This window comes from Stenella coeruleoalba (assembly GCF_951394435.1).
Source record: "Stenella coeruleoalba genome assembly, chromosome: 20".
NCBI lineage: Eukaryota > Metazoa > Chordata > Mammalia > Artiodactyla > Delphinidae > Stenella > Stenella coeruleoalba.
In genome coordinates this window covers 54,278,764-54,304,612 of record NC_137166.1, presented here as the reverse complement: position 1 = coordinate 54,304,612, position 25,849 = coordinate 54,278,764, and the positions used below count along the sequence as shown (strand labels likewise).

General features: G+C 40.8%; 1 protein-coding gene and 1 long non-coding RNA gene across 2 annotated transcripts in view; one reads left to right on the top strand and one right to left on the bottom strand.

Annotated features, from left to right (window-relative positions):
* LOC307178861 (uncharacterized protein) overlaps positions 1 to 25,849 on the top strand; it is a 389,700-nt gene that overhangs the window by 23,728 nt on the left and 340,123 nt on the right. The window lies entirely within an intron of this gene.
* LOC307178874 overlaps positions 7,030 to 25,849 on the bottom strand; it is a 36,267-nt gene continuing 17,447 nt past the window's right edge. Inside the window, exon 3 of the long non-coding RNA XR_013825302.1 lies at positions 7,030 to 7,251. This is a non-coding gene — a long non-coding RNA (uncharacterized lncRNA). The remainder of the gene's footprint in view (positions 7,252 to 25,849) is intronic.

Sequence of the window (25,849 nt, the reverse complement as noted above, 5' to 3'; positions counted from 1 at the left end):
CATTTTATTTATATTTCTCTGTGAATTTAGGAGCAACAGTTATCTACTGTTGAAGGGCTGCTTTTATGTGGGAGCATCCCTGAATAGGCTGTGTGTGTGAGTCCAGAATTTTTGGTGCAAGGGCTCTTTTGGTATGGACGCTTGCCACATCTTTCGTCAGGGTGTGCTGGCCATTGTCCTCTTTATTTATTTATTTTTTTGCGGTACGTGGGCCTCTCACTGCTGTGGCCTCTCCCGTTGCGGAGCACAGGCTCTGGACGCGCAGGCTCAGCGGCCATCGCTCATGGGCCCAGCCGCTCCGTGGCATGTGGGATCCTTCTGGACCAGGGCACAAACCCGTGTCCCCTGCGTCGGCAGGTGGACTCTCAACCACTGCGCCACGAGGGAAGCCCCCATTGTCCTCTTGATAGGTGGTATGTTTGTTGTGGTGGTGACCAAAGCCTGCAGTGGATGTTTGGCAGGGCCTCTTCTTTGCTCGGTGGTTGTAACAGCCCTGTAGTTGAAGTACTGGTTGGGGTAGAAGCCTCCAGGTCCAATTCTAAGCTGTGACATGAGGTAGGCAGGATTTGATCACCCTGCTGGGAAAGGAGCTATGATGTGTTCTTCCCCAGTAGCCCTCCACTGGGACGTGTGACTGTGACACTGCCTGCTACCCGGTGTGTGTGTGCCAACAGAGTCCACGGTTGCTGGTGCTGCCCCCAGACCCACCTCCACTGCAGGAGCACTGGTAATAGGCTCAGATTCAGCCCAACTCCACGTGTGTGAGCCCACAAAGTCCACTGCTGCTGGTGCCATTCCCCAACTCAACCCTGCTGCCAGAGTACCAATAATCGGGTCAGACGCCCCTCCAGTGACACGTGTGCGCTCCCCAAACCTGCCACCCATGCGCACTTCCAAAGCCTGCGACGGCCAGAGCTGTGCCCCCCTGAGCACCCTGACAATGAGGCTGCTACAGCAGACCCACGCCCCTCTCTTTGTGCATTGATAGGGGGCTCCTATTGCAGACCTGCACTCTGTCCTACACGCAGCCCCAGCTGTGGCCCAGACCACGCTCCAGGACCTTTGGGCCATCTCTGCACAGCAAAACCGAATTCTCTCCCCGAGTATGTCGCCGAGGCCTGAGTTTCAGCACCCAGTTGCTGTGCACACTAGGAGGCACACATCTCGGGCTCGGAAGTGCAGCAGCATGGCAAGGACTGGCTGTGCTGCTCTCTCCCTACCCTACTGGCCACAAGCCAGCTCCTGCACTCTCCTCTCTGGCGTCGAAAGCTCCCCTCCCTGTCCTGGCGGACCTCTCAGCCAGTCGAGGAGTTTCCCGGGGTGTGGGAACCTTTCTTCCTTCCCAGCTCCCTCCCAGGGGTGCAGGTCCCATCCCGACTCCTTTCTTCCCCCTTTTGTCCTAACCGGTTAAGTGGGGATCTTTCTTGCAGTTTTCGTTGTATGAGATCTTCTGCCAGCTTTCAGTAAGTGTTCTGTGAGACTTGTTCCACGTGGAGATGTATTTTTGGTGTATCTGTGGGAGAAGAGGAGCTCCACATCCTTCTACTCCACCATCTTGGTCTCCTCTCAGCATAGTTCAGTAGACTGCCCTTCCCCCACTGAGTGGTACTGACACCCTGTGGAACATCATTTGACCGTATACACAAGTTTATTTCTGACATCTTTATTCTGTTCCACGGGTCTGTCTTCATGCCAGTACTGTGCCACTTTGATTAGTTGAGCTTTGTGATAATTTTGAAATAATTGTGTGACCTCCAACTTTGTTATTTTCAAACTTGTTTTTGCTCTGAGGGTCTTGAGATTGCACATGAATCTTAGGATGGATTTATGTATTTCTTCAAGAAATGCTGTTGGGATTTTGCTAAGAATTGTGTTGAATCTGTTGATCATTTTGGGTAGTATTGACATCTTGACAGTACTGCCTACCAACCCATGAACTCGGGATATATTTGCAGTTACTGGTATCTTTTCTAATATTTTTCAGCAGTGTTTTTAGGTTATAGTGTAAAAATGTTTTCCTCCTTGGATAAGGTTATACCTACATATTTTATTTTTCTAATTTTTCTGAATCCATTCATTAGTTCCAGCAGGATTTTTTTTCTGTGGAATCTTCAGTTTTTTCTACACATTAGATCATGTAGGTTGTAAACAGAAAAAATTCTTCTTCCCTTTTCTATTCGGATACCTTCTATCTATATTTCTGCCTCTGTGTCCTTGCTAGGACTTTCAGTAATGTTTTTAGAAATAGTGAAAGTAGGTATCCTTCTCTTGTGCCTGATCTTAGAGGAAATGCTTTAAGTCATTCCCCCTCAAGTGTGATGGTAGCTGTGGGCTGTTAATATATGGCCTTTATTATGTTGGTTTTTTTTTCTTTTTTTTGCGGTACGCGGGCCTCTCACTGTTGTGGCCTCTCCCGTTGCGGAGCACAGGCTCCAGATGTGCAGGCTCAGCGGCCATGGCTCACGGGCCCAGCTGCTCCGCGGCATGTGGAATCCTCCCAGACTGGGGCACGAACCCGTGTCCCCTGCATCGGCAGGCGGACTCTCAACCACTGTGCCACCAGGGAAGCCTGAGTTAGTATTTTTTTTATTTCTAGTTTACCGAGTGTTTTTACCATGAAATGCTTGTCAAATGCTTTTCAGTAGAAATGATCATGTAGTTTTTTTCCCGTCATTCTGTTAATGTGCTGTTTTACATCAAAAGATTTTCATATGTTGAACCATCCTTATATTTCAAAAATATATCCCTATTAGTCACAGTATATAATCCTTTTAATGTGCTGTTGGTTTCAGTTTACTATTATTTTATTGATGATTTTTGCATCATTATTCATTAGAGATTGTAGCCTCTGGTTTTCTTGTAGTGTCTTTGTCTGGCTTTGTTATTGACGTAACTCTGGCCTCATAGAGGGAGTTTAGAACTGTTCCCTTTCCTTCAGTTGTTTTGAAGAGTGAAAGCAAGATTGCTCTTAATTGTTTTTAAATGTTGAGAAGAATTCTGCAGTGAAGCTATTTCTTTGTTGTATGGTTTTCGATTAGTGATTTCAATCTCCTTAATAGGAATAGGTCTGTTCACATTTTTTTATTTATTCATGGGTCAGTCTTGAGAGGTTATATTTTCTAGGAGAGTATCCATTTCTTCTGGGTTATCCAACATTTAGGTATAGAATAGTTCTTAGTATTCTCTTAGAATTTTTTTGATTTCTGTAGAATCATTTGTAAACGGTTGTGATGTCCCCTCTTTCATTCCTGATTTCAGTAGTTTGAGTGTTCTCTTTGTGAGTAAATCTAGGTGTTTGTCAGTGTTTTCATCCTTTTCAAACAACCATATTGTAGGGTTGTAGTTTTCTGTACTTTTTATTCTGTTTCATTTATCTCTAATCTACTTTGTTCTACTTCTGTTAGCTTTTGTCTTTTTTCTTCTATATATGTATATTCCACATATAAGTGAGATCAGTATTACTTTTTATGTCTGACTTATTTTACTGAGCATATAGTCTCAACGTCCATATATGCTGGTACAAATAACAGAATTTCCTTCTCTTCTAAGGCTGAATAATATTGCATTGTGTATGTTTACTAGATTTTTTTTTATCCATTCATCTCTTGGACACTTTAGGTTGTTTCTATGAGTTGGCTATAGTGAATACTGGTATAATGAATATGGGAGTGCAGGTATCTTTTCAAGAGTGATTTTATCTTGTCCGATATATACCTAGCAGTGGAACTGCTGCATTATTTGATAGTTTTTTTCTCTTTAATATTTTGAGGTAATTATATACTGTTTTCCATAGTGGCTGCAACAGTTTTCATTCTTCCCAGCAGTGCACTAGTGATCCTTTTTCTTTCCCACATTCTGCTCAATACTTGTTATCTCTTGGCTTTTTGATGATAACCCTTCTAAGGGGGGTGAGGTGATATCTCATTGTAGTTTTTTTCTTTAATAAATTTTATTTATTTATTTATTTATTTATTTATTTGGCTGCATTGGGTCCTTGTTGCTGCACGCAGGCTTTCTCTAGTTGTGGCGAGCAGGGGCCACTCCTCTTTGTGGTGCGCAGGCTTCTCGTTGCAGTGGCTTCTCCCATTGCAGAGAACGGGCTCTAAGGCATGTGGGCTTCAGTAGTTGTGGCACATGGGCTAAAGGTCCTGGGAAGGTACTGGGGAAAAGTGCTTATTGCTCAAGGAAGGCATAGTTTGTAATACTCTGTTGGATGTTAGTAGGTTAAGTGAAGAACAACAAAACACAAAATATTGGATATCCATTCTTAGGGGAAAAGACAAGAGTCCAGAAAAGATCATTTCCCATTCCTGGCCGTATGGAATAGGGACCTGAGAACATCTGCTCAGCAAAACTGCACATTTGCTGTGGACCAAAGACCACGGGGTACCTCCTTTTTCTTCAGTAAATGGTAGGATTTATTTAAGTTTTATTTCTCTGTTTCAGCCTAATGTGTTATGAGTGATGAGGACTCCATATAGGACTCTGACTCAAGAGGAATCTCATGAAACTTATGAAATCCTCATGTGTGACTGGAGTCATGTTTTGGTAGAACTTTTTCTCATTTCCTTTTCTTCTATCCTTAACATACAAGGTTGGATGTATTTTGTGTGAACAAAGAAGGGACAAATTATTTCTGATAGAAGCTGCACTAACATATATTATTTCCAACTAATTATCACCCTGCTATGCAGTTATACATGACATTTGCTTGGTTTCTCAAAGATGTATACTCTGATATAAGGTAAGACATGAGCCCTAGTTATAGGCTTTTCCACGTAAGTTTTGTATGGTTTCTCTCTACGATGGAGTCTCTCTTTATTGAAATATAATTGATATACAACAGTGTTAGTATTGGCTGTACTATATGAGGCAACGTGCATACTATATGAAATCATCACAGTGATATGTGTAGCCATCTTTCCTCAGCTACTACCATGCTCCTTTTAAACATATTCCTTATGCTGGATATTACATCCCCATGACTTATCTATTACATAGAGGTTTGTGCCTCTTAATCTCCTTCACCTACTTTACCTGCCACTGCACTGCCCTTCCTTCTGGCAACAACCACACATTTGTTCTTTATCTGTGAATCTGTTTTCCTTGTCTTGTGCTTTTGCTTCTTCGATTCCACGTATAAGTAAGATTGTGCAGTATTTGTCTTTCTATGCCTGACTTCTGTCACTTAGCATAAAATCCTCTAGATCTATCCATGTTGTTGCAAATGGCTGGACTCCTTTTCTTAAGGGTGACTTATATTCTACTGTGTGGAATGGACATATAACATCTCCTCTAAGCATTCATCTATTGATGGACACTTAGGCTGCTTCTCTATCTTGGCTACTGGAAATAATGCTACAATGAATATTCAAATGCCTATATTTTCTCAAATTACTGTTTTTCTTTTCTGCCAGTGAATACTTCAAAGTGCAATACCTGGTTCATCTGACGGTTTTAATTTTTGAGGAACTTCAGTAATGTTTTCCATAAATGTTGCACCAACTTACAATCCCAGCAATAGTGGACAGGGTTCCCTTTTCTCCACACCATTGCCAATGCTTGTTGTCTTTCTGATGACAGCCATTGTAAACAGGTGTGAGGTGGTACCTCATTGAGCTTTTTTTAATATAATTTTTAAATTTTTATTTATTTAGCTGCATTGGGTCTTCGCTGCTGCACACAGGTTTTCTCTAGCTGCTGAGAGCAGGAGCTACTCTTTGTGGCAGCGTGTGGGCTTCTCATTGCGGTGGCTTCTCTTGTTGCAGAGCATGGGCTCTAGGCGCCCGGACTTCAGTAGTTGTGGCTCGTAGACTCAGTAGTTGTGGTTCGCGAGCTCTAGAGTGCAGGCTCAGTAGTTGTGGCACACAGGCTTAGTTGCTCCATGGCATGTGGGATCTTCCCGGACCAGGGCTCGAACCCGTGTCCCCTGCACTGGCAGGCGGATTCTTAACCACTGCGCCACCAGGGAAGCCCCCTCATTGAGCTTTTGATTTACCCTTCCCTGATGATCCGTGACGATGAGCATCTTTTCATGCGCCTGCTGGCCATCTCTGTCTTCTTTCTCCTTGATAGACTCCCATACGTTAAGTAAGGCTTGAATACATGCACAAATTTTGTCTGAATCGCTTTAAAGTTTCTTTCTTATTATAAAATCTCTGGTGACCCCTAAACCTTGAGCTTTGGACCAAATCATTACCACATGTGTGAGGCTTACATTCGTTTTCAGTATGTATGTTCAGATGCCTGGTGAGGCTTGCATATTGAGTATAAGCTTTGCCGCACTCGTTACATTTGTGAGGTTTTTCTCCAGTGTGGATTGTTTTATGTTGAGTAAGATATGAATGTCTTGTAAGGGCTTTGCCACACTCATCGCATTTGTAAAGTTTCTCTCCAGTGTGAGTTCTCTCATGACCCCAAAGTTGTGACCGTTCAATAAAAGCCTTACCACATTTATTACATTTAGAAGGTTTTGCTCCTGTATGAATTCTCTGGTGTGCCAGAGGGTTTGAACGCTGCGTAAAATGCTTGCCACACTCATAACATCTGTGTGGTTTCTCTCCAGCATGCATTTTCTGATGTCTACTAAGGTGTGAAAACTGGGTAAAGGCTTTGCCACACTCATGACATTTATATGGTTTCTCCCCAGTGTGCATTCTCTGATGATTTGCAAGGTGTGAATTTCGACTAAAGACCTTGCCACAATCATGACATTTGTAAGGTTTCTCTCCTGTATGCACTCTCTGATGTGTTGTGAGGTGTGACTGGTGGTTAAAGGCTTCGCCACACTCACTACATCTGTAAGGTTTCTGTCCAGAATGAATTCTCCTGTGATTCCTGAGGTTTGAGCTTTTGCTAAAAGCCTTCCCACAGTCATTACAGCTCTAAGATTTTTCTCGAGTGTGTGTACTCCTGTGCTGCGCAGGTGACAAAGTGTTTTCCACACTAGGAGGAACTCTGTGAAGTGGTGAAGCTGAGGAACCACTGCTGACTGGCTTCTCACCTTGACCGCACGCATACACTTTCTCTCTGAGATTTCTGTTATGGGTAAAAAGCACTTCTTCATAATCTCTTGCATCGTAGCCCCACTCACTCACACTCCTGCACATCTGCACAGACTTCCTTGAGGTCAGAATCCTTGGTGCCATGGTTTTGATTTCTTTCCAGTACCACTACATGGCATAATTCTCCTTTATCAGTGTCTTTCTCTTGGTGATAATTCCTTGATTGCAGGTCTAGCAGAATGGCTTCCTATTAAGTGGAGTTGGAAAATTAAAATATTAAATATTTTATACTGACAGATAATTACATAAAAAAATCATATACAATGAACAGTTTTCTCAAACATGGTATTCAGACATCATTGTTATATACAGTTTAATTTTCTTTTTCTATATTTTCCCATATTACTGTTTTCTCTGATCTTAGATAATAGAGTTTCAACCATACACTACATACTACATATATATTTTGCAATGTATCTGGATAATTAAATGATAGTCCATAGTTAGAATGTCTACCTATGTACTGGCTTATAAAAATCCAGGCATGAAATCATCATTGAGATTTGAGACTGTCTTCCCTAATCCTTAACCTTTATAATAATGTTAATCACATGTGAGTATGATGTAAGGAAAAAATTTTTTTTTAAATCTGTATATCACAATAATAAGTGATAAAGCATTTACATAACCCATGATAAATCAAGCAGGTAAGGTAATAAATAACCACATTTACACAAAATAATAAGTCTCTGGAATTCTAAAAGATTCTCCGGTAGGTACCAACAACAAAAAAAATTTTTCATTTCAGAAGGAACACACAATAGGAAAAATATCTTGATAAACACTGAATTTTGAAATATCAGATTCAGGTAAATGTATGTATAAAGTTTAAAAATTAGGGAAAACGGTCTGAAATTTTCAATCATTGTCATGCCTGTGGTTCTACATAGTTCAACTACCTAACTGTGGAGTGTCATTTAATTGTACACTTGTATGGCAAAAAATATATATATATATGGTATATAATGTATGCTTTAAAATTGTTATCTTAAGGTCAGAGAGAACATCTGTATGGAAAATAATTAGAAAAAGACAACAGCCAAAATATAGTGTAGGTCAAGGTCAATTTCATAATAACCATGACCAAAAAATGACACATCTAGTTAACTGAAGGTAACTTTACAGTACTTACTATCTGCCATGCAATATTTCAAGCCCCTATAACAGCATTAATTATTTAATTATTCTTGAGGTAAATTATCACAGTATTTCATATAAAAACACACATCTATGTCTAACTCACACAGAAAGCAAATTTAAGAGACAGTTTGAACCTGGGTGTGCAGAGTAACATGACATGTTCTTATGTATTTAAGCAGCATCGTCCATTCAGGCAGTACAGATTTTAAGAAAATTTAAAGGAAATGTATCTTAGAAATGTTTCAAGGAAGATACGGGCAGTGAGTTGTGTCACTTACACTGTCACGTCACTGTCCTACCATTCCCAGATAATGACAGGAGTCACGTCCAGCACGTGTTGATGTACACAGTGACCAGACCGAGTCGCTGATCTGAGCAAACTGTACTGTGTGCAAGTATGGGTCCTTCCTTATGCAGTGTGTGGGGTATGGGGAGGGGTGGGGTCTTATGGGAACTGGGGAGCCCAAGTGCTAAATACTGACACAGTACTAAGAAGTACCAATAGAGTTCACTTAGATCCACAAAAATCTGAGGGAAGGCCAGGACTGGGATTTAACAAAGCAAGAGTGAAGTAGTGGGCAATGTGGAAGCACTGCTTGTGCTTGCAAATCTATGGGAAGAGGACTGTACTGCAGCAGATGAAGGCCTAACCTTGGGAAAAGAACTGTCGTAGCAAGAAGCATAAACATGACTCATTCTATGGAAACACTATTGTTGGTATGAAGGAAATGCGGAAGATACTAGGAAGACAGAGAGTGCTGTTATGGGAAGACTGTAGGTTTACATCTATTCCAATATTTGCTCTAAACATGATCAAGCTGAGTATCCCACAAATTCCATTCCTAGGCATGTATTATTTGTTCCGGAAGACATGTACAAGAATGTTCTTTGCGGGACCTAAAAGCAAAACCTGGAGAATGAATGAATTCACTCTGTGTGAACACATGTGGATGCAATAAAACCCTCTCAAGGGTACAGCAATGGAGGATGATCATGGTTGCTGCATGATGATCTCTTGGCAGGGGCGACAGGTTGACTGGTGGAAACAAAGCTAGCAGGAGGCTTTTGCCAAGGTTTAACCTCTGTGGATATGATTATATTTGGTAAGAATAACTTTTAAACTACTTACACATTTTCAAATCAGAATATCAATTTTAGCATGAAGTTTTTTAGTGCAAACAGCTTTGTCATATAAAAGTAACAGATCTCTTTTGCAGGAATTTTTTAAAGTATTTGAAATCATATCTTTGGATCTTTTAACATTCCAATCCCAAACATAAAACAGACATCAGATGAGAAGTGCTCTTACTGTATGTGTATCACTGAAGATATATCACTAAAGATATACTTACTCTTATCAATAGAAATTAATACGCACTTAACAAAAAGTGATGAATTTTGACTTCTGGAACAGCAACAGAAAATAGTAACCTTAAGGGCTTAAGGGGCATTACTAAACAACCTAGAGGGGAAAGAACGACTTGTATGGACAAGTGTTGTTCACAGCAGGGTTTAAGCATAGAAACAGTTCTGGCAGTGCCCAGCTGATCCATGGCAGAGTTCTATGTGCAGAGATGCGGTCGACAACATAAGCAGCCAATTAACAGCCTGAAGAACAGGACGATAATAGGATGTATATCAACAAGGACCAGGTGACTTTTGATGAAATTTAGTTGAAAGAGAGGACAGGGAACAAAAGAGGCCTCATTGAAATATGTAATTCAAGGAATGTAAGAAAATTTCTGAGAAACATCGTTAGAAGCAGTAATAATGAGGAAACCATGGAGTATAAAAAAATTACCTACATTTCCTTAAATAAAATGAGCTATTTAAATATCAGCATACCAAGATGTGCATGAAGAATCTACACAGGGAGAATAATTATTAGAATAAATTAATGTTGGGGAAGCTAGTAAAGTAGTCTTGTTCAGGTTTCAGAGGCAGCACTAGGCCTCTCTGACCGGGCAATGACCCTAAAAGCTGGCTACATGCCAAGCTGCTGAGCTCCCTGCAGGCAGCACACCTTGTAAATCATTAGATAAGATGGGGCGTAAGTCTGGGGCCTTCTTGCACCCTGAGGGCCTGGCCAGCCCCCAGGGATCAGAGAACACTCCAAGACTTATGACTTAAAACCAAGGCATTTATGACAATAACCAGAGCTGCAAATTTGCACGCAGGCTGACTGTCGTCCGGGCCTTCCCAGCTGGGATTCCAGATTGCTGCTGAGGGGACTTCCCAGTGCTGCTTTTAATCTGGATGTAGGTGCTTCCCCAATTCCATGATGTAATAAACCTGTCTTTCCTATACTTTCTTAGTTATATTATTCTTAATTAGTATACTGTAATCTTTTAATTCAATGAACTCTCTGAATTCTTGTTTAACTGAGTGTAAGAGTGGTTATTTTGCCAGCAAATCCTACGAACCTAAAATGAAAGTAAAACTTCCAGCAAAACAATTATTTTCAGCAAAAAAAAATTGAAATTAAAATAGAAATCAAAACTTCCTTATAGAAACTACAGCAAATCAATTGAATGGTAACCTGTGACTAAAACTTAATAAGAAAAATTTAATTGAGGAAAATGTGTGTTAAAACAAATGTGATACCACTAAACACCTATGATAGTGGCCAAAATACAGAACACTGAAAATATTAAAAATTAGAAATGATGCAGAGCAGCAGAAACTTTCATTCATTGCTGATGGGAATGCTAAATGGTACAGCTAGTTTGGAAGAGTTTGCGGTTTCTTACAGTTTTAAATATGATCTAGCAGTCGCACTACCTGGAAGTTACACAAATGAGCCACAAACTTCTCTGCATGCAAAAACATGCACATGAAATAGAACAGATAATCCTAAAATTTGTTTGGAACCAGAAAGACACCGAATAGCCAAAGCAATCTTCAGAAAGAATAAAAAAGGTGAAGGCATCACATTCCCTAATCTCAAGCGATGTTACAAAGAATGGAAACTAAAATGCTACTGGCTTTAAAGCAGACGTAAGTCAATGGAAGAGACTAGAAAGCCCAGAAGTAAACCCACACATATGCAATCAATAAATTTACAACAAAGGAGCCAAAAATATACAAGGGGGAAAGGACAGTGTCATCAATAATTAGTATTGAGAAGACTGAAAGGCACATACAAAAGAATGGAACCGGACCACTATCTTATACCATATGCATAAATTAACTCAAAACAGAGTAAAGACTTGAATGTAATACCTGAAAAAAAAAACTCCTAGAAGAAAGCATAGTAAGCTCCTTGGTATCATGTCAGTGATTTTTTGAATCTGAAATGAAAAGTAAAAGCAAAAGAAACAAAAATAAACAAGTAGGTCTACATCAATCTAAAAAGTTTGTGCACAAGAATGGAATCTATCAACAAAATGCAAAGGCAACGTATGGGTTGGGAGAAAATATTTACAAATCATATTTAAGGGGCTTAAAATCTAAATTACATAAAGAGCTCACAGCTCAACAGCAAAAACAACAAAAATTCTGATTAAAAAAAAAAAATGGGCAGAAGATCCGAATAGATTTTCTTCCGAAGAAATCATACAGTTGGTCAACAGATACATGAAAAGATGTTCAACATCATCATCAGGAGAATGAACATTAAAACCACAATGAGATCTCACCTCACAATTCTTAGAATGGCTTTAACATAGACATAAATATACGACAAGCAAGTGTTGGCAAGGATGTGGAGAAAAGGGAATCCTTGTGTTCTCTTAGTGCCAACACTACGAAAAACAGTACAGATGCTCTGCAAATAAATAGAACTAACATAATACCCAGCAATTCCATTTCTGGGTATTTATATGATGAAAATGAAAACACTATCTCAAAAAGATATATGTATCCCCCTGTTCACTGCAGTATTTACAATAGTTAACAACCTAAGTGTCCATCAATGAATATGAATGAAGAAACTGTGACATGTCTAAATATATATAGTGTAAAAAACTTGCCATGTGTGACAACATGAAGGGCATTATGCTACCTGAAGTGAGTGACACACAGAAAGACAAATACCTTATGACTGAATGATGAATGGGGGATTTTTTGGGGGGGGGGGGGTTCTTTTTTTTTTTTACAGAAAAGCTAATTAGACATATCAGTAAGCCATGCTGTATTTAAACTACATCTAATTTTTGAATTTTCAATTTTTGTCATTATCCACATCATGACTTCTTCCTACTAAATGAATCCTGGTAACAAGCCAGGATGGACAAAAAAATAACAAGTAGACTTAGCTCCACTTTATTAGTCAGATATTATTAGGAAAAGGATCAACAATACACTTATCATCTTCCCAAAGGATTAAGTTAATGGAAGGTGGTTTTCCTGTCAAATGAGGTAACACTGTCTTCTAGACCAAGGTTTTTGGGAGTGAAACTTTATCTGCTCAAAACATGTCTTATACATTGACAATTAATTCTGTAAAAACAGGAAATGTAAAAACAAGATGAATGTAGTCAGAAAACAGTAGCCATGGGTGGAGGGGGCGTGGTCTAAGGACAGCAGCATGTGTGTTGTGATCCACATGATTATTTGTGCAAACACAGTTCTCAGAGGCTGCAGGTAGAAACAAAAGCACCCCCAAGTGGGCCTAAGTACCTTTAATCCCAGAAAGTTAAGACTGAGGAATACTTATAATTAACCTAAAGGCCTCCCAGTCACGAAAATCCATTTGGGAACTGTTACTGTGGATGCTATAAGAACCTAGTTTAAAAACAAAATCTCAATTATCTCCTGCACCCTTTAAGCTTCTACCCTCTAAAAGTGAAAAGGAAACCTACAAAACAATAAAAAATACTCACCAATCATAAATATCTGACAAGGCACTTGCATTTAGAAGACAGAAAGAACTTATTTATACTCAACAAAAAAAGACAACCCAATTTTAGGATGGGCAAAGGACCTGAACAGACATTTCTCCAAAGAACAAAGAAAAATAGCCAATATGCACACACAGAGAAGATGTTTAACATAATTTTTCAATAGAAAAATGCAAGTCAAACCCAGGATGAGGTACAACTCCACACCCCTTACAATGGCTGTAGTCAAAGAGACAGATAACAAGTGTTGGTGAGGATATAGAGAAACTGGAACCCTCATACACTCACTCCTGGTGGAAACGTCAAATGGTGCAGCAGCGCTTCTGGAAGACACTGGCAGTTCCTCAAAAGATTAAACAGAAAATTACCACATGACCAAACAACTGCACTTTTAGCTTTATGCAAAAGGAAATGTAAATATACGTCCACAAAAGATGTTCAAAAATGTTTCTAGCAGTATTGTTCACAGTAGCCAAAAGGTGGAAACAACCCAAATGTCCAACAACTCACAAATGGATAAACAAAATGTTGTATTCGTTCATGGACTATTACAAGGCAACAAAAAGGAATGAGGAACTATTACATGCCACAAAAACAAAAAACAAACATGCAGAAATAAATTCCCTGCATATCAGTATTTATAGCAGCATTATCCATATCATCTAAACTTGGAAGGAACCAAAATGTCCTTCGGTTAGTGAATGGAGTAATAAACTGTGGTACATCCAGGCAAGGGAAATATTATTCACCACTGAAAAGAAATGAGCTATCAAACTATGAAAAGTCATGGAGAAAATTAAATGGATATAACTAAGTCAAAGAAGACAATCTGAAAACGCTATATAAATTGTTTGATTCCAACTAGATGACATGCTGCTGAAGGCAGATGTATGAAGCCAGTAACAAGATCTGTCATTGCAGCAGTTAGGAGGAAGGGAGAGATGAATAGGTAGAGCACAGAGGATTTTTAAATAATGAAATTACTTTTTATGGTACTATTATGGTACACACGTCAGTATACATTTGCCCAAACCTACAAAATATATAACACCTAGAGTGAACTCTAACATAAATGTGGACTTTGAGGGGGTAATTCATGTCAATGTAGGTTCCTCAGTGAAACAAACATACTCTTCTGTCGGGTGTTGACTATGAGGGAGGGTCTGCATATCTGGGGTGGAAAATACATGGGAAATCTCTATAACTTCCATCTAATTCTTCCATGAACCTAAAACTCCTTTAAAAAAGATAGCCCATTAAAACAAAGGTGTATGGGTTCATAATAGGTACTAACTAATATGAAACAGTAAAAGGAATAGACTACCTTTTCAAAAATTTCTAGAGGTTATACGGCTTTCGGGGAAACAAGTGTTAAGTCAGGGACTTCCCTGGCAGTCCAGTGGCTAAGACTTCGCCTTCCAATGCAGGTGGTGTGGGTTCGATCCCTGGATGGGGAGCTAAGATCCCACATGCCTCGTGGCCAAAAAACCAAAACATGAAACAGAAGCAATACTGTAACAAATTCAATAAAAGACTTCAAAAATGGTCCACATCAAAAAAAATAAAAAAGTTAAGGCAAACACTCAAAAAACAAATCCTATAAAATATTAAAGAAATATTCATTCCAAACCCCAAATTGTAGATATAAAACAAAGAACACTAAGAATATCATCAAAAATACAGAACTGGGCTTCCCTGATGGTGCAGTGGTTGGGAGTCCGCCCGCCAATGCAGGGGACACTGGTTCGTGCCCTGGTCTGGGAGGATCCCACATGCCGCAGAGCGGCTGGGCCCGTGAGCCATGGCTGCTGAGCCTGTATGTCCAGAGCCTGTGCTCTGCAACAGGAGAGGCCACAGCAGTGAGAGGCCCACATACCGCAAAAAAAAAAAAAATACAGAACTGATGATTGAGTAAAGAAAAATGAAGGCCAGTTATAACAATGAAATTTTCAAGATGAAAGTTATCAGTGGTCTAAAAGCAAAACAAGTAACAGTAGAGTTTAAATGTCAGCATCTACCCCAACTAGAAACTAAAAATACTACAAAATAGTTTGTATACCAATAAAGGCAAACGTACAATAAAGATAGGAAATCATGCACACACAAAGCTAACAGGGCAGGGAGGTAACAAGACAAAAGTAGTAAAATCATCTATATCCACAGTAATTAAGGGATACACAAAACAATTAGATGTAAAATATGATATCAGAAACAGTAATCATGAGAGGAGGAGTACAAATGCAGGGTTTATAAAATGTATTTGAAATTAAGAGATCAGCAACTTAATCATGTATATATAGACTGCTATATAAAAACCTCATGGCAATTGCAAACCAAAATGCTATAATAGATACATACACAAGAAAAAGGAGTCCAAACACAACACTAAAGATAGTTAGCAAATCACAAAAGGGAAAAAAAGACCTACAAAAACAAATCCAAAACAATTAACAAAATGGCAGTTCATATCAATAATTACCTCAAACATAAAAGTACTAAATACTCCAACTGAAAGACAGAAACTGGCTGAATGGATATAAAAACAAGACGTGTGGGCTTCCCTGGTGGCGCAGTGGTTGAGAGTCCACCTGCCAATGCAGGGGACACGGGTTCGTGCCCCGGTCTGGGAGGATCCCACATGCTGCGGAGCGGCTGGGCCCGTGAGCCACGGCCGCTGAGCCTGTGCGTCCGGAGCCTGTGCTCTGCAGCCGGAGAGGCCACAACGGTGAGAGGCCCGCATACCGCAAAAAAGAAAAACAAACAAACAAAAAAAAAACCAAGATGTGTATATATGCTACCTACAAGCAACTCAATTTAGAACTAAAAACACAGAGACTGAAAGTGAGGGGATGGAAAAAGGTATTCCATACAAATGGAAATCAAAAGAAAGCCACAGCAGCAATACTTGTATCAAACAAAATATACTTTAAAATTAAGACTGCTGGGACGTCCCTGGTGGCGCAGTAGTTCGGAATCCGCCTGTCAATGCAGCGGACATGGGTTCAAGCCCTGGTCTTCGAGGGTCCCACATGCTGCAGAGCAGCTAAGCCCATGTGCTACAGCTGCCGAGCCTGCACTCTAGAGCCCATAAGCCACTGCTACTGAACCCACATACCACGACCACTGAAGCGCACATGCCTGGAGCCCGTGCTCCACGACAGGGGAGGCCCCCCATGAGAGGCCCGCACACTGCAGCTGGAGAAAGCCCACGTGCAGCAATGAAGACCCAACACAGCCAAAAATAATTTTTTAAAAAGATTAAGACTGTTATAAGAGATAAAGGACACTACATATTGATCAAGGGATCATTCTAGAAGATATAACAATTGTAAATATACGTGCACCCAACATAGGACCACCTAAATATATAAGGCAAATATTAACAGACATAAAAGTAGGACTCAGCTGTAACAAAATAACTGCAGAGAACTTTAACACCCCACTTACCTCAATGGACAGATCATCCAGACACCAATGAGGAAACAAGCCTTAATAACATATTAGACTAAACTGACTTAATTGGACTAAACTGACTTGATATAAATATAGAGAGGGGGACTTCCCTGGTGATGCGGTGGTTAAGAATCCACCCTCCAATGCAGGGAACTCAGGTTCGATCCCTGGTCAGGTAACTAGATCCCACATACATGCCTCAACTAAGGAGCACACATGCTGCAACTAAGACCGGTGCAACCAAGATAAAGAAAAATTAAAAATAAACTTTAAAAATAATAATAATAAGTATATAGAAAGCATTCCATCCAAAAGCAGAATACACATTCTTTTCAAGTGCACGTGGACATTCACCATGGATAGATCACATGCCAGGCCACAAATCAAGTCTTGGTAAATTTAAGACTACAATCATATCAAGCATCTTTTCCAACTACAGCACTGAGACTAGAAATCCACTACAGGAAAGAAAAACTGCAAAAACACAAAAATGTGGACGCTAAGCAATATGCTATTAAGTAACCAGTGGACCACTGAAACAATCAAAGAGGAAATAAAAGATACCTGGAGACAACAGCCTCAAGAAAAACAGAAAAAGAAGGCATGACGATCCAGACAGCAAAAGCACTTCTAAGAGGGAAGTTTATAGCAATACAGGGATCAAGGAAAATTTCAAATTAACAACCCAACCTAACCTTACACCTAAAGGAACTAGAGAAAGAAGAACAAACAAAAACGGAAGTTGGTAGAAGGAAAGAAATAACAAAGATCAGAACAAAAATAGAGACTAAATAAACAATAGGAAATAGAAGGAAGCAAGATGGCAGAACAGAAAAACGTGGAGATCACCTCCTCCCACAAGTACATGAGGAAAAATTCTCACAGAATACCTAGTGAACGCTGACAGAAGGTGTCAGACAACTGAAATTGCAAGAAAGATCACTACATAACAGGGCAGGATCAAAGGAAAAAACAAAGAAGGAATTGGGACATGACCTGAACTCTGGGGAGAGAGCTGTGAAACAGGAAAGGTTCCCTCAACCTGGGAACCCCCCTCACTGGTGGGAGATCGGCCACGACGGGAAGGGAGCCTCCGGGGAGAAAGGGCAACAAGCAGCCTGCGGCAGGCAGGACAGAGACGGGTGAGCACAGAAGGCCTGTGTCACCTGTGTGCTGCAACTCGAGCTGCGGCGGACAGACCCTGGGGGAGGACGGGATGGCTGCCTGGAAGCAGCCTGAAGCAGCTGGAGTGTGGCACAGGCTGCAGCCAGGGGTGTACCCAGACAGGGCCCGGACCTGCGTGAGAAGTGCTACCCTCAACAGGCACGTGAAGGGGGGCCCACCACAGCAGCCCCCCTCTCGGCACGCTCATGGCAGGCACAGCTCCACCTCTACGAGCTCTCGGAGCACGCAAGTGTGGGCTGCCCACCCGTGGACGTGGGGCCGACGTTAGAGCCCTCTCCCCACAGCTGTGCCATCTGTGGGCTTACTCTGCCACCGCTGCCCCACAGGTCTTGTAAACTCAGCATCTGTGGGACACCCAAGTGGGTTACAGGGGCTCCCATGGCGGGGGCACGTCTGGCATCAGCAGCTGCGGGCTTTGTGGGTACACCCACGTAGAGGCAGGGCCAGGGTCTCAGCAGCTTCCGCAGCTTGCGCTGTGATCCTGGTACCTGACTTCAGTATATCTGTATCTACTGATTTGTGCTGGTGGCTTCATGAACAGAGAATCTGAGGGCCAACAGGGCCTACTGCCTGCATTCCCACGGTTGAGGCAGGGCCGAGAGCAGTGCTGACAACACTTTACTCTGAGCCCACACGACACGTGACAGGCGACCACACAACGCAGTCACCGGTGGACAGCTCTTGCAGAGGAATACTCAGGATCCTCTCCCAATGCGAGTGCTCCAGTCCTGCCTGCCTCACATGGCAGCTCAGAAACAGATGTGCAATTCTACTCCAACAACTGGGGACCAGACCCTGCCCCAACAGGGCTGTGACAACCACAGAGCAAAAAGGAGTGCCTAATCAATACCCATCGTAGGCTCTAGTCACCCCTAAACCAGTCACACCCACATCAAGGGGATAACGGACAGCACACAGTGAGGAGAGACGTGCACAGTATCCATACTAAAAACAGCCCTAGCACCAAAAATATTAGACTCACACAGGCTACACAGGGAAGCTCCCACACAGAAACAGCCCTCCAAGACCACAGAAGATAACTGATTCTCCTAAAATCATAGAGTCAGAGAAATATAAGTAAAATGAAGAAGCAAAGGAACCACTCCCAAATCAAAGATCATGAGAATTCCCCTGAAAGAACAATGAAACAGAACTCTCCAGTCTAATAGACTCCAAGTACAAAAAGGTGGTAATAAAAATATTGAAAGAATTATGAAAGGCTATTGAGAGCAATGCAGATTCCTGTAAAACAGAACTAGAAACTATAAAAAGGAACCAAGTAAAATTAGAAAACTCATTTGCTGAGGCAAAAGCTGAGCTGAAGGCAATGAATCACAAACTGAATAATGCAGAATGAATTAGTGATATGGAAGATAAAATAATGGAAATCACCCACTCAGAACAGCAGGCAGAAAACAAAAGAAAAAAAATGAAAGCAATATACAATACCTATGGGATAATATAAAGCATGGCAATCTATGCAGAATACTGATCCCAGAAGAAAACAGAGAAAAGGAGATCAAAAATGTATTTGAAGAAATAAATGAAAGAGACAAAAAAAAAAAGATCAATAAAACTAAAAGCTGGTCCTTTGAAAAGATAAACAAAATTGATAAACCTTTTCTGAGAAACATGGAAAAAAAAAAGGGACAGGTCCCAAATCAATAAAATCAGAAGTGAAAAAGAAGTTAAAACAGACACCACCGTAATACAAAAGATTATTAAGAAACTACTATGAACAAGTATATGCCAATAAAATGGACAACCTAGAAGAAATGTACAAATTCTTAGAAAAGTACAATCTCCCAGGACTGAACCAGGAAGAAATACAAACTATGAATGGTTCAATTACCAGTAATGAAATTGAATCAGTAATTTTAAAACTCCCAAAGAACAAAAGTCCAGGACCAGTGGCTTCATAGCTGAATTCTACAAAACGTCTAGTGAAGAGTTAACACCTATCCTGAAACTATTCCAAAAAGCTGCAGAGGAAGGAACACTTCCAAACTCGTTCTGTGAGGCCAGCATCACCCTGATACCAAAACTAGACAAATATATCACAAAAAAAGAAAATTACAAGCCAATAACATTGATGAACATAGATGCAAAAATACTCATCAAAATACTAGCAAACCGGGCTTCCCTGGTGGTGCAGTGGTTGACAGTCCACCTGCCGATGCAGGGGACACGGGTTCGTGCCCCAGTCTGGGAAGATCCCACATGCCGTGGAGCAGCTGGGCCTGTGAGCCATGGCCGCTGAGCCTGCACGTCCGGAGCCTGAGCTCCACAACAGAAGAGACCACAAAGGTGAGAGGCCCGCGTACTGAAAAATAAATAAATAAAATAAAATACTAGCAAACCTACTCCAACAATACATTAAAAGGTTCATACACCATGATCAAGTGGAATTTATCCCAGTTGTACAGGGATTTTTCAGTATCTGCAAGTCAATGTGATACACTACATTAACAAATTGAAGAATAAAAACCATATGATCATTTCAATAGATGCCAAAAAGCCTTTTAATAAAATTCAACATCTATTTATGATAAAAACTCTACAGAAGGGCTTCCCTTGGTGGTGCAGTGGTTGACAGTCCGCCTGCCGATGCAGGGGACACGGGTTCGTGCCCCGGTCCAGGAAGATCCCACGTGCCACGGAGCAGCTGGGCCCATGAGCCATGGCCGCTGAGCCTGCACGTCCAGAACCTGTGCTCTGCAACGGGAGAGGCCCACGTACCGCAAAAAAAAAAAAAAAAAAATACAGAAGGCAGGCATAGAGGGAACATACCATGATAAAAGTCATATGTAACAAACCCACAGCTAACATTACAGTCAACAGTGGAAAGCTGAAAGCATTTCCTCTAAGATCAAGAACAAGACAAAGATGCCCATTCTCACCATTTTTATTCAACATAATTTTGGAAGTCCTAGCCATAAAAGAAATCCATGGAAAGGAAGAAGTAAAAGTGTCATTGTTTGTAGATTACATGATACTATACATAGAAAAGCCTAAAGACACCATCAGAAAACTACTAGTTGAATTCAGTAAAGTTGCAGGATACAAAATTAATACACAGAAATCTGTTGCATTTCTATACACAAAAAATGAAAGATCAGAAAGAGAAATTAAGAAAACAATCCCATTTACCATCACATCAAGAAGAATAAAATACCTAAGAATAAACCTGCCTAAGGAGGCAAAAGAACTGTATTCTGAAAACTGTAAGACACTGATGAAAAAAACTGAAGAGGACAGAAAGAGATGGAAAGATATACCATGTTCCTGGATTGGAAGAATCAATATTGCCAAAATGCCTATACTACCCAAAGCAATCTACAGATTCAGTGCAATACGTATCAAATTACCAATTGCATTTTTCACAGAACTAGAAAAAAAAATTTTTTAGTTTGTATGGAAACACAAAAGACAAATAGCCAAAGCAATCATGAGAAAGAAGAACAGACCTGGAGAAACCAGGCTCCCTAAGGACTAAACTACAAACTACAGTAACTGAAACAGTATGGTACTGGCATACACAAAAAAAGACATGGATCAATGGAACAGGATAGAAAGCCCAGAAATAAACCCACATACCTATGGTCAATTAATCTACCACAAAGGAGGCAAGAATATACAATGGAGAAAAGATAATTTCTTCAATAAATGGTGCTGAGGGCTTCCCTGGTGGTGCAGTGGTTGAGAGTCCGCCTGCCAATGCAGGGGACACGGGTTCATGCCCCGGTCCAGGAAGATCCCACGTGCCGCGGAGCGGCTGAGCCCGTGGGCCGTGGCCACTGGGCCTGCGCATCCAGAGCCTGTGCTCCGCAACAGGAGAGGCCACAACAGTGAGAGGCCCGCGTACCGCAAAAAAAAAAAAAAAAAAAAAAGCATTGGAAGAAAAAAGTTACACGAGGGGCTTCCCTGGTGGTGCAGTGGTTGAGAGTCCGCCTGCCGATGCAGGGGACACGGATTCATGCCCCGGTCCGGGAGGATCCCACATGCCGCGGAGTGGCTGGGCCCGTGAGCCATGGCCGCTGAGCCTGCACGTCCGGAGCTTGTGCTCCGCAACGGGAGAGGCCACAACAGTGAGAGGCCCACGTACCGCAAAAAATAAATAAATAAATAAATACAAAATAAATAAAAATAAATAAATGGTGCTGGAAAACCTGGACAGCTACATGTAAAAGAATGAAATTAGAACATTCTCTAACACCATATACAAAAATAAACTAAAAATGGATTAAAGACCTGAATGTTAAGACCAGATACTACAAAACTATTAGAGGAAAACATACGCAGAACACTCTTTGACATAAATCACAGCAGTATCTTTTTGAATCTGTCTCCTAGACCAATGGAAATAAAAACAAAGGGGACCTAATTAAACTTAACAGTTTTTGCACAGCAAAGGAAACCATAAACAAAACGAAAAGACAACCCTACAGAATGGGAGAAAATATTTTCAAAAGATATGACCCACAATGGATTAATTTCCAAAATATACAAACAGCCCAGTATCAAAAAAACAAACAAAAAATCTTAATTAAAAAATGGGCAGAAGATCTAAATAGACATTTCACCAGAGAAGACATACAGATGACCAAAGGCACATGAAAAAATGCTTGACATCACTAATTATTAGACAAATGAAAATCAAAACTACAATGAAGTTATCACCCCATTCCGGTCAGAAAGGCTATTATCAAAAAGTCTACTAATAATAAATTCTGAAGAGGGTGTGAGAAAAAGGAACCCTCCTAAACTGTCGGTGGAAATGTAAACTGGTACAGCCACTACGGAAAACAGTATGGAGGTGCCTTCAAAAACTAAAAATAGAGTTACCATATGATTCTGTAATACCACTCCTGGGCATATATCTGGAGAAAATTATAATTCAAAAACATATATGCACTGTAATGTTCACACCAGCACTATTTACAATAGCCAAGACATAGAAGGAACTTAAATGTCCATCAGCAGATGAATGGATAAAGATATTGTAGTATGTACATACAATGAAATATTACTCTACCATAAAAAAGAATGAAATTTTGCCATTTGCAAAAACACGGATGGACTTCAAGATTATCATACTAAGTGAAGTAAGTCAGAAAAAGAAAGGCAAATACCATATGACATCATTTATAGGTGGAATCTAAGATATGACACAAATGAACTTATCTGTGAAACAGACTCACAGACATAGAGAACAGACTTGTGGTTTCCAAGGGGAAGAGGGGGCACAGGAGGGATGGACTGGGAGTCTGGGTTTAGCAGATGCAAACTATTATATATAGAATGGATAAACAACAAGGTCCTACTATTATAGCACAGGGAACTGTATGCAATATCCTGTGATAAACCTTAATGGAAAAGAATATAAATTGTACATATATGTATAACCGAATCACTTTGCTATACAGCACAAATTAACAGAACATTGTAAATCAACTACACTTCAATTAAAAAAAAAAAATGAGGTCAGCATCACACTGATACCAAAACCAGACAAAGATATCACAAGAAAATTACAGGCCAGTATCACCAATGAACATAGATGCAAAAATGCTCAACAAGATATTAGCAAACCGAATCCAACAATACATTAAAAAGATCATAGATCATGATCAAGTGGAATTTATCCTAGGATGAAAAGATTTTTCAATATCTGCAAATCAATCAATATGATACAACACATTAACAAACTGAAAAATAAAAACCAGAAGGAGGAACCAAGATGGTGGAGCAGTAGGATGTGAAGCTCACCTTCTCCCACAAATATCTCCATGGGGAACGATTCTCACATAATATCTACTGAACGCTGGCAGACCAACTCAGACTGCTGAAAGGGCAAGAAAATCTCTACATAACTGGGTAGGAAAAGAAAGAAAAGAAAAGGAAGTGAGAAAGCAGTCGGGACAGGACCTGCGCCCCTGGGAGGGAGCTGTGAAAGAGGGAAGGTTCCTGCACCCTGGGAAGCCCCCTCACTGGCAGGGAGATCTGCTGAGACAGAAGGGGAGCTTCAGAGCCTCCGAGGAGAATGCAGCAGATGGTTTGAGGCAGCCAGAGTGGAGGGAGAAGCACATAGTCAGTGCCACTGCCCTGCACTTCCCAGCCTGAGATGCACATCCTGGGAGCTGGAACTCAGGCCCTGGTGATCAGGCCTGGGAAGAGGACTGGGGATGGTTGTGTGGAAGCAGGCCTGGGGGTGGGGGGGGGGGCACGGGGAGACTGGATTCTGGTGCAACCACAACTGAGGGTGTATGTGGAGGAAGCCCGGGGTGCCTTAGAGGCCAGGCACCATTGTTTGAGGGGTGTGTGAGGGAAGGGGTGACTCACCATCATACCCTTTTCCCCTGTGCACGTGCCTGTTCTCAGAACAGGACACCACCTGTGCTGGCTCCAGGGCTCGTCATGATCCGCCTCTGCCACCCTCACAGACTCCAGAAGTGGTCAGGAGCTGCCACCACTACCTGGACTCCAGGAATGGTCACAAGCCACCTCTGTTCCCATTACATGCTCAGGGGGTGCCCCTGAGCCACCACCGCTGCCTAAAACCCCAGGACCCGACACCAGCCACCTCACCTGCACATCTCCTATCAAGAAGATAACGATTCTCACACACTGATGACACACACGACAGGCATCCATACTAAAAACAGCCCTTGCACCAAATATATTAAGCCCACACAACCCCCACATACAAATAGCCCTCGAAGACCACAGCAGACAGTTGCTTCTCCTAAACTCACAGGGTAAGACAAATATAATTAAAATGAAAAAGTAGAGGAACCACTCCCAGTTAAAAGACCAAGAGAATTTCCTTGAAACAACAAACAATGAAACAGATCTCTTCAGTCTAACAGACACCGACTTCAAAAAGAAGATTCTGAAAATACTGAAGGAATTAATAAAGGCTATCAACAGAAATGCAGAGTAGTGTAAAAAGGAACTACAAACTATTAAGAGGAACCAATAAAAACTAGAAAACTCATTTGCACATACAAAAGCTGAGCTAAAGGCAATCAACTGCCCAATGAATAATGCAGAAGAAAGAATAAGTGACCTGAAGGATAGAATAATGGAAATCACACAATCATGACAGCAGACAGAAAACCAAATGAAAAAATAAAATAAAAGCAATATAAGAGATCTGTGGGATATAATAAAGTGTGCCAATCTGTATACAATAGGGATTCCAGAGGGGAAGAAAGAGAAAAGGGGATCAAAAATGTATTTGAAGAAATTATGGCCGAAAAATTTCCAAACGCAAAAAAAGGAAACAGATATCCAGGTACAGGAAGTAAAGAGAGTCCCAAACAAAATAAATGTGGAACCATAAAAAAACCAGAATTGCCAAAGCAATCCTGAAGAAAAAGAACAAAGCAGGAGGCATAATCATCACAGACTTCAGACAATACTACAAAGTTACAGTAATCAAACAGCATGGTACTGGCACAAAAACAGACATATGTATCAATGGAACAGAAGAGAGAACCCAGAAATAAACCCACATGCCTATGATCAATTCATCTTCAACAAAGGACGCAAGAATATACAATGGGGAAAAGACATTCTCTTCAGCAAGTGGTGTTGGGAAAGTTGGACAGCCACATGTAAATCAGTGAAGTTAGAACACACCCTCTCACCATACACAAAAATAAACTCAAAATGGCTTAAGGACTTAAACATAAGACATGACACCATAAAACTCCTAAAAGAGAACATAGGCAAAACATTCCCTGACATAAATTGTACCAATGTTTTCTTAGGTCAGTCTCCCAAGGCAATAGAAATAAAAGCAAAAAGAAACAAATGGGACCTAATCAAACTTACAAGATTTTGCATAGTAAAGGAAACCATCAATAAAACGGAAAGACAACCTACAGAATGGGAGAAAATATTTGCAAACAATGCAATCAACAAGGGCTTAGTTTCCAAATATACAAACAGCTCATACAACTCAACAACAAAAAAACAACCCAGTTGAAAAATGGGCAGAATACCTAAATAGACATTTCTTCAAAGAAAAAATGGCCAGTAGGCACATGAAAAGATCCTCAACATCGCTCATTATTAGAGAAATGCAAATCAAAACTAAAATTAGGTACCACCTCATACCAGTCAGGACGGCCATCCTTAAAAATTCTACAAATAACAAAT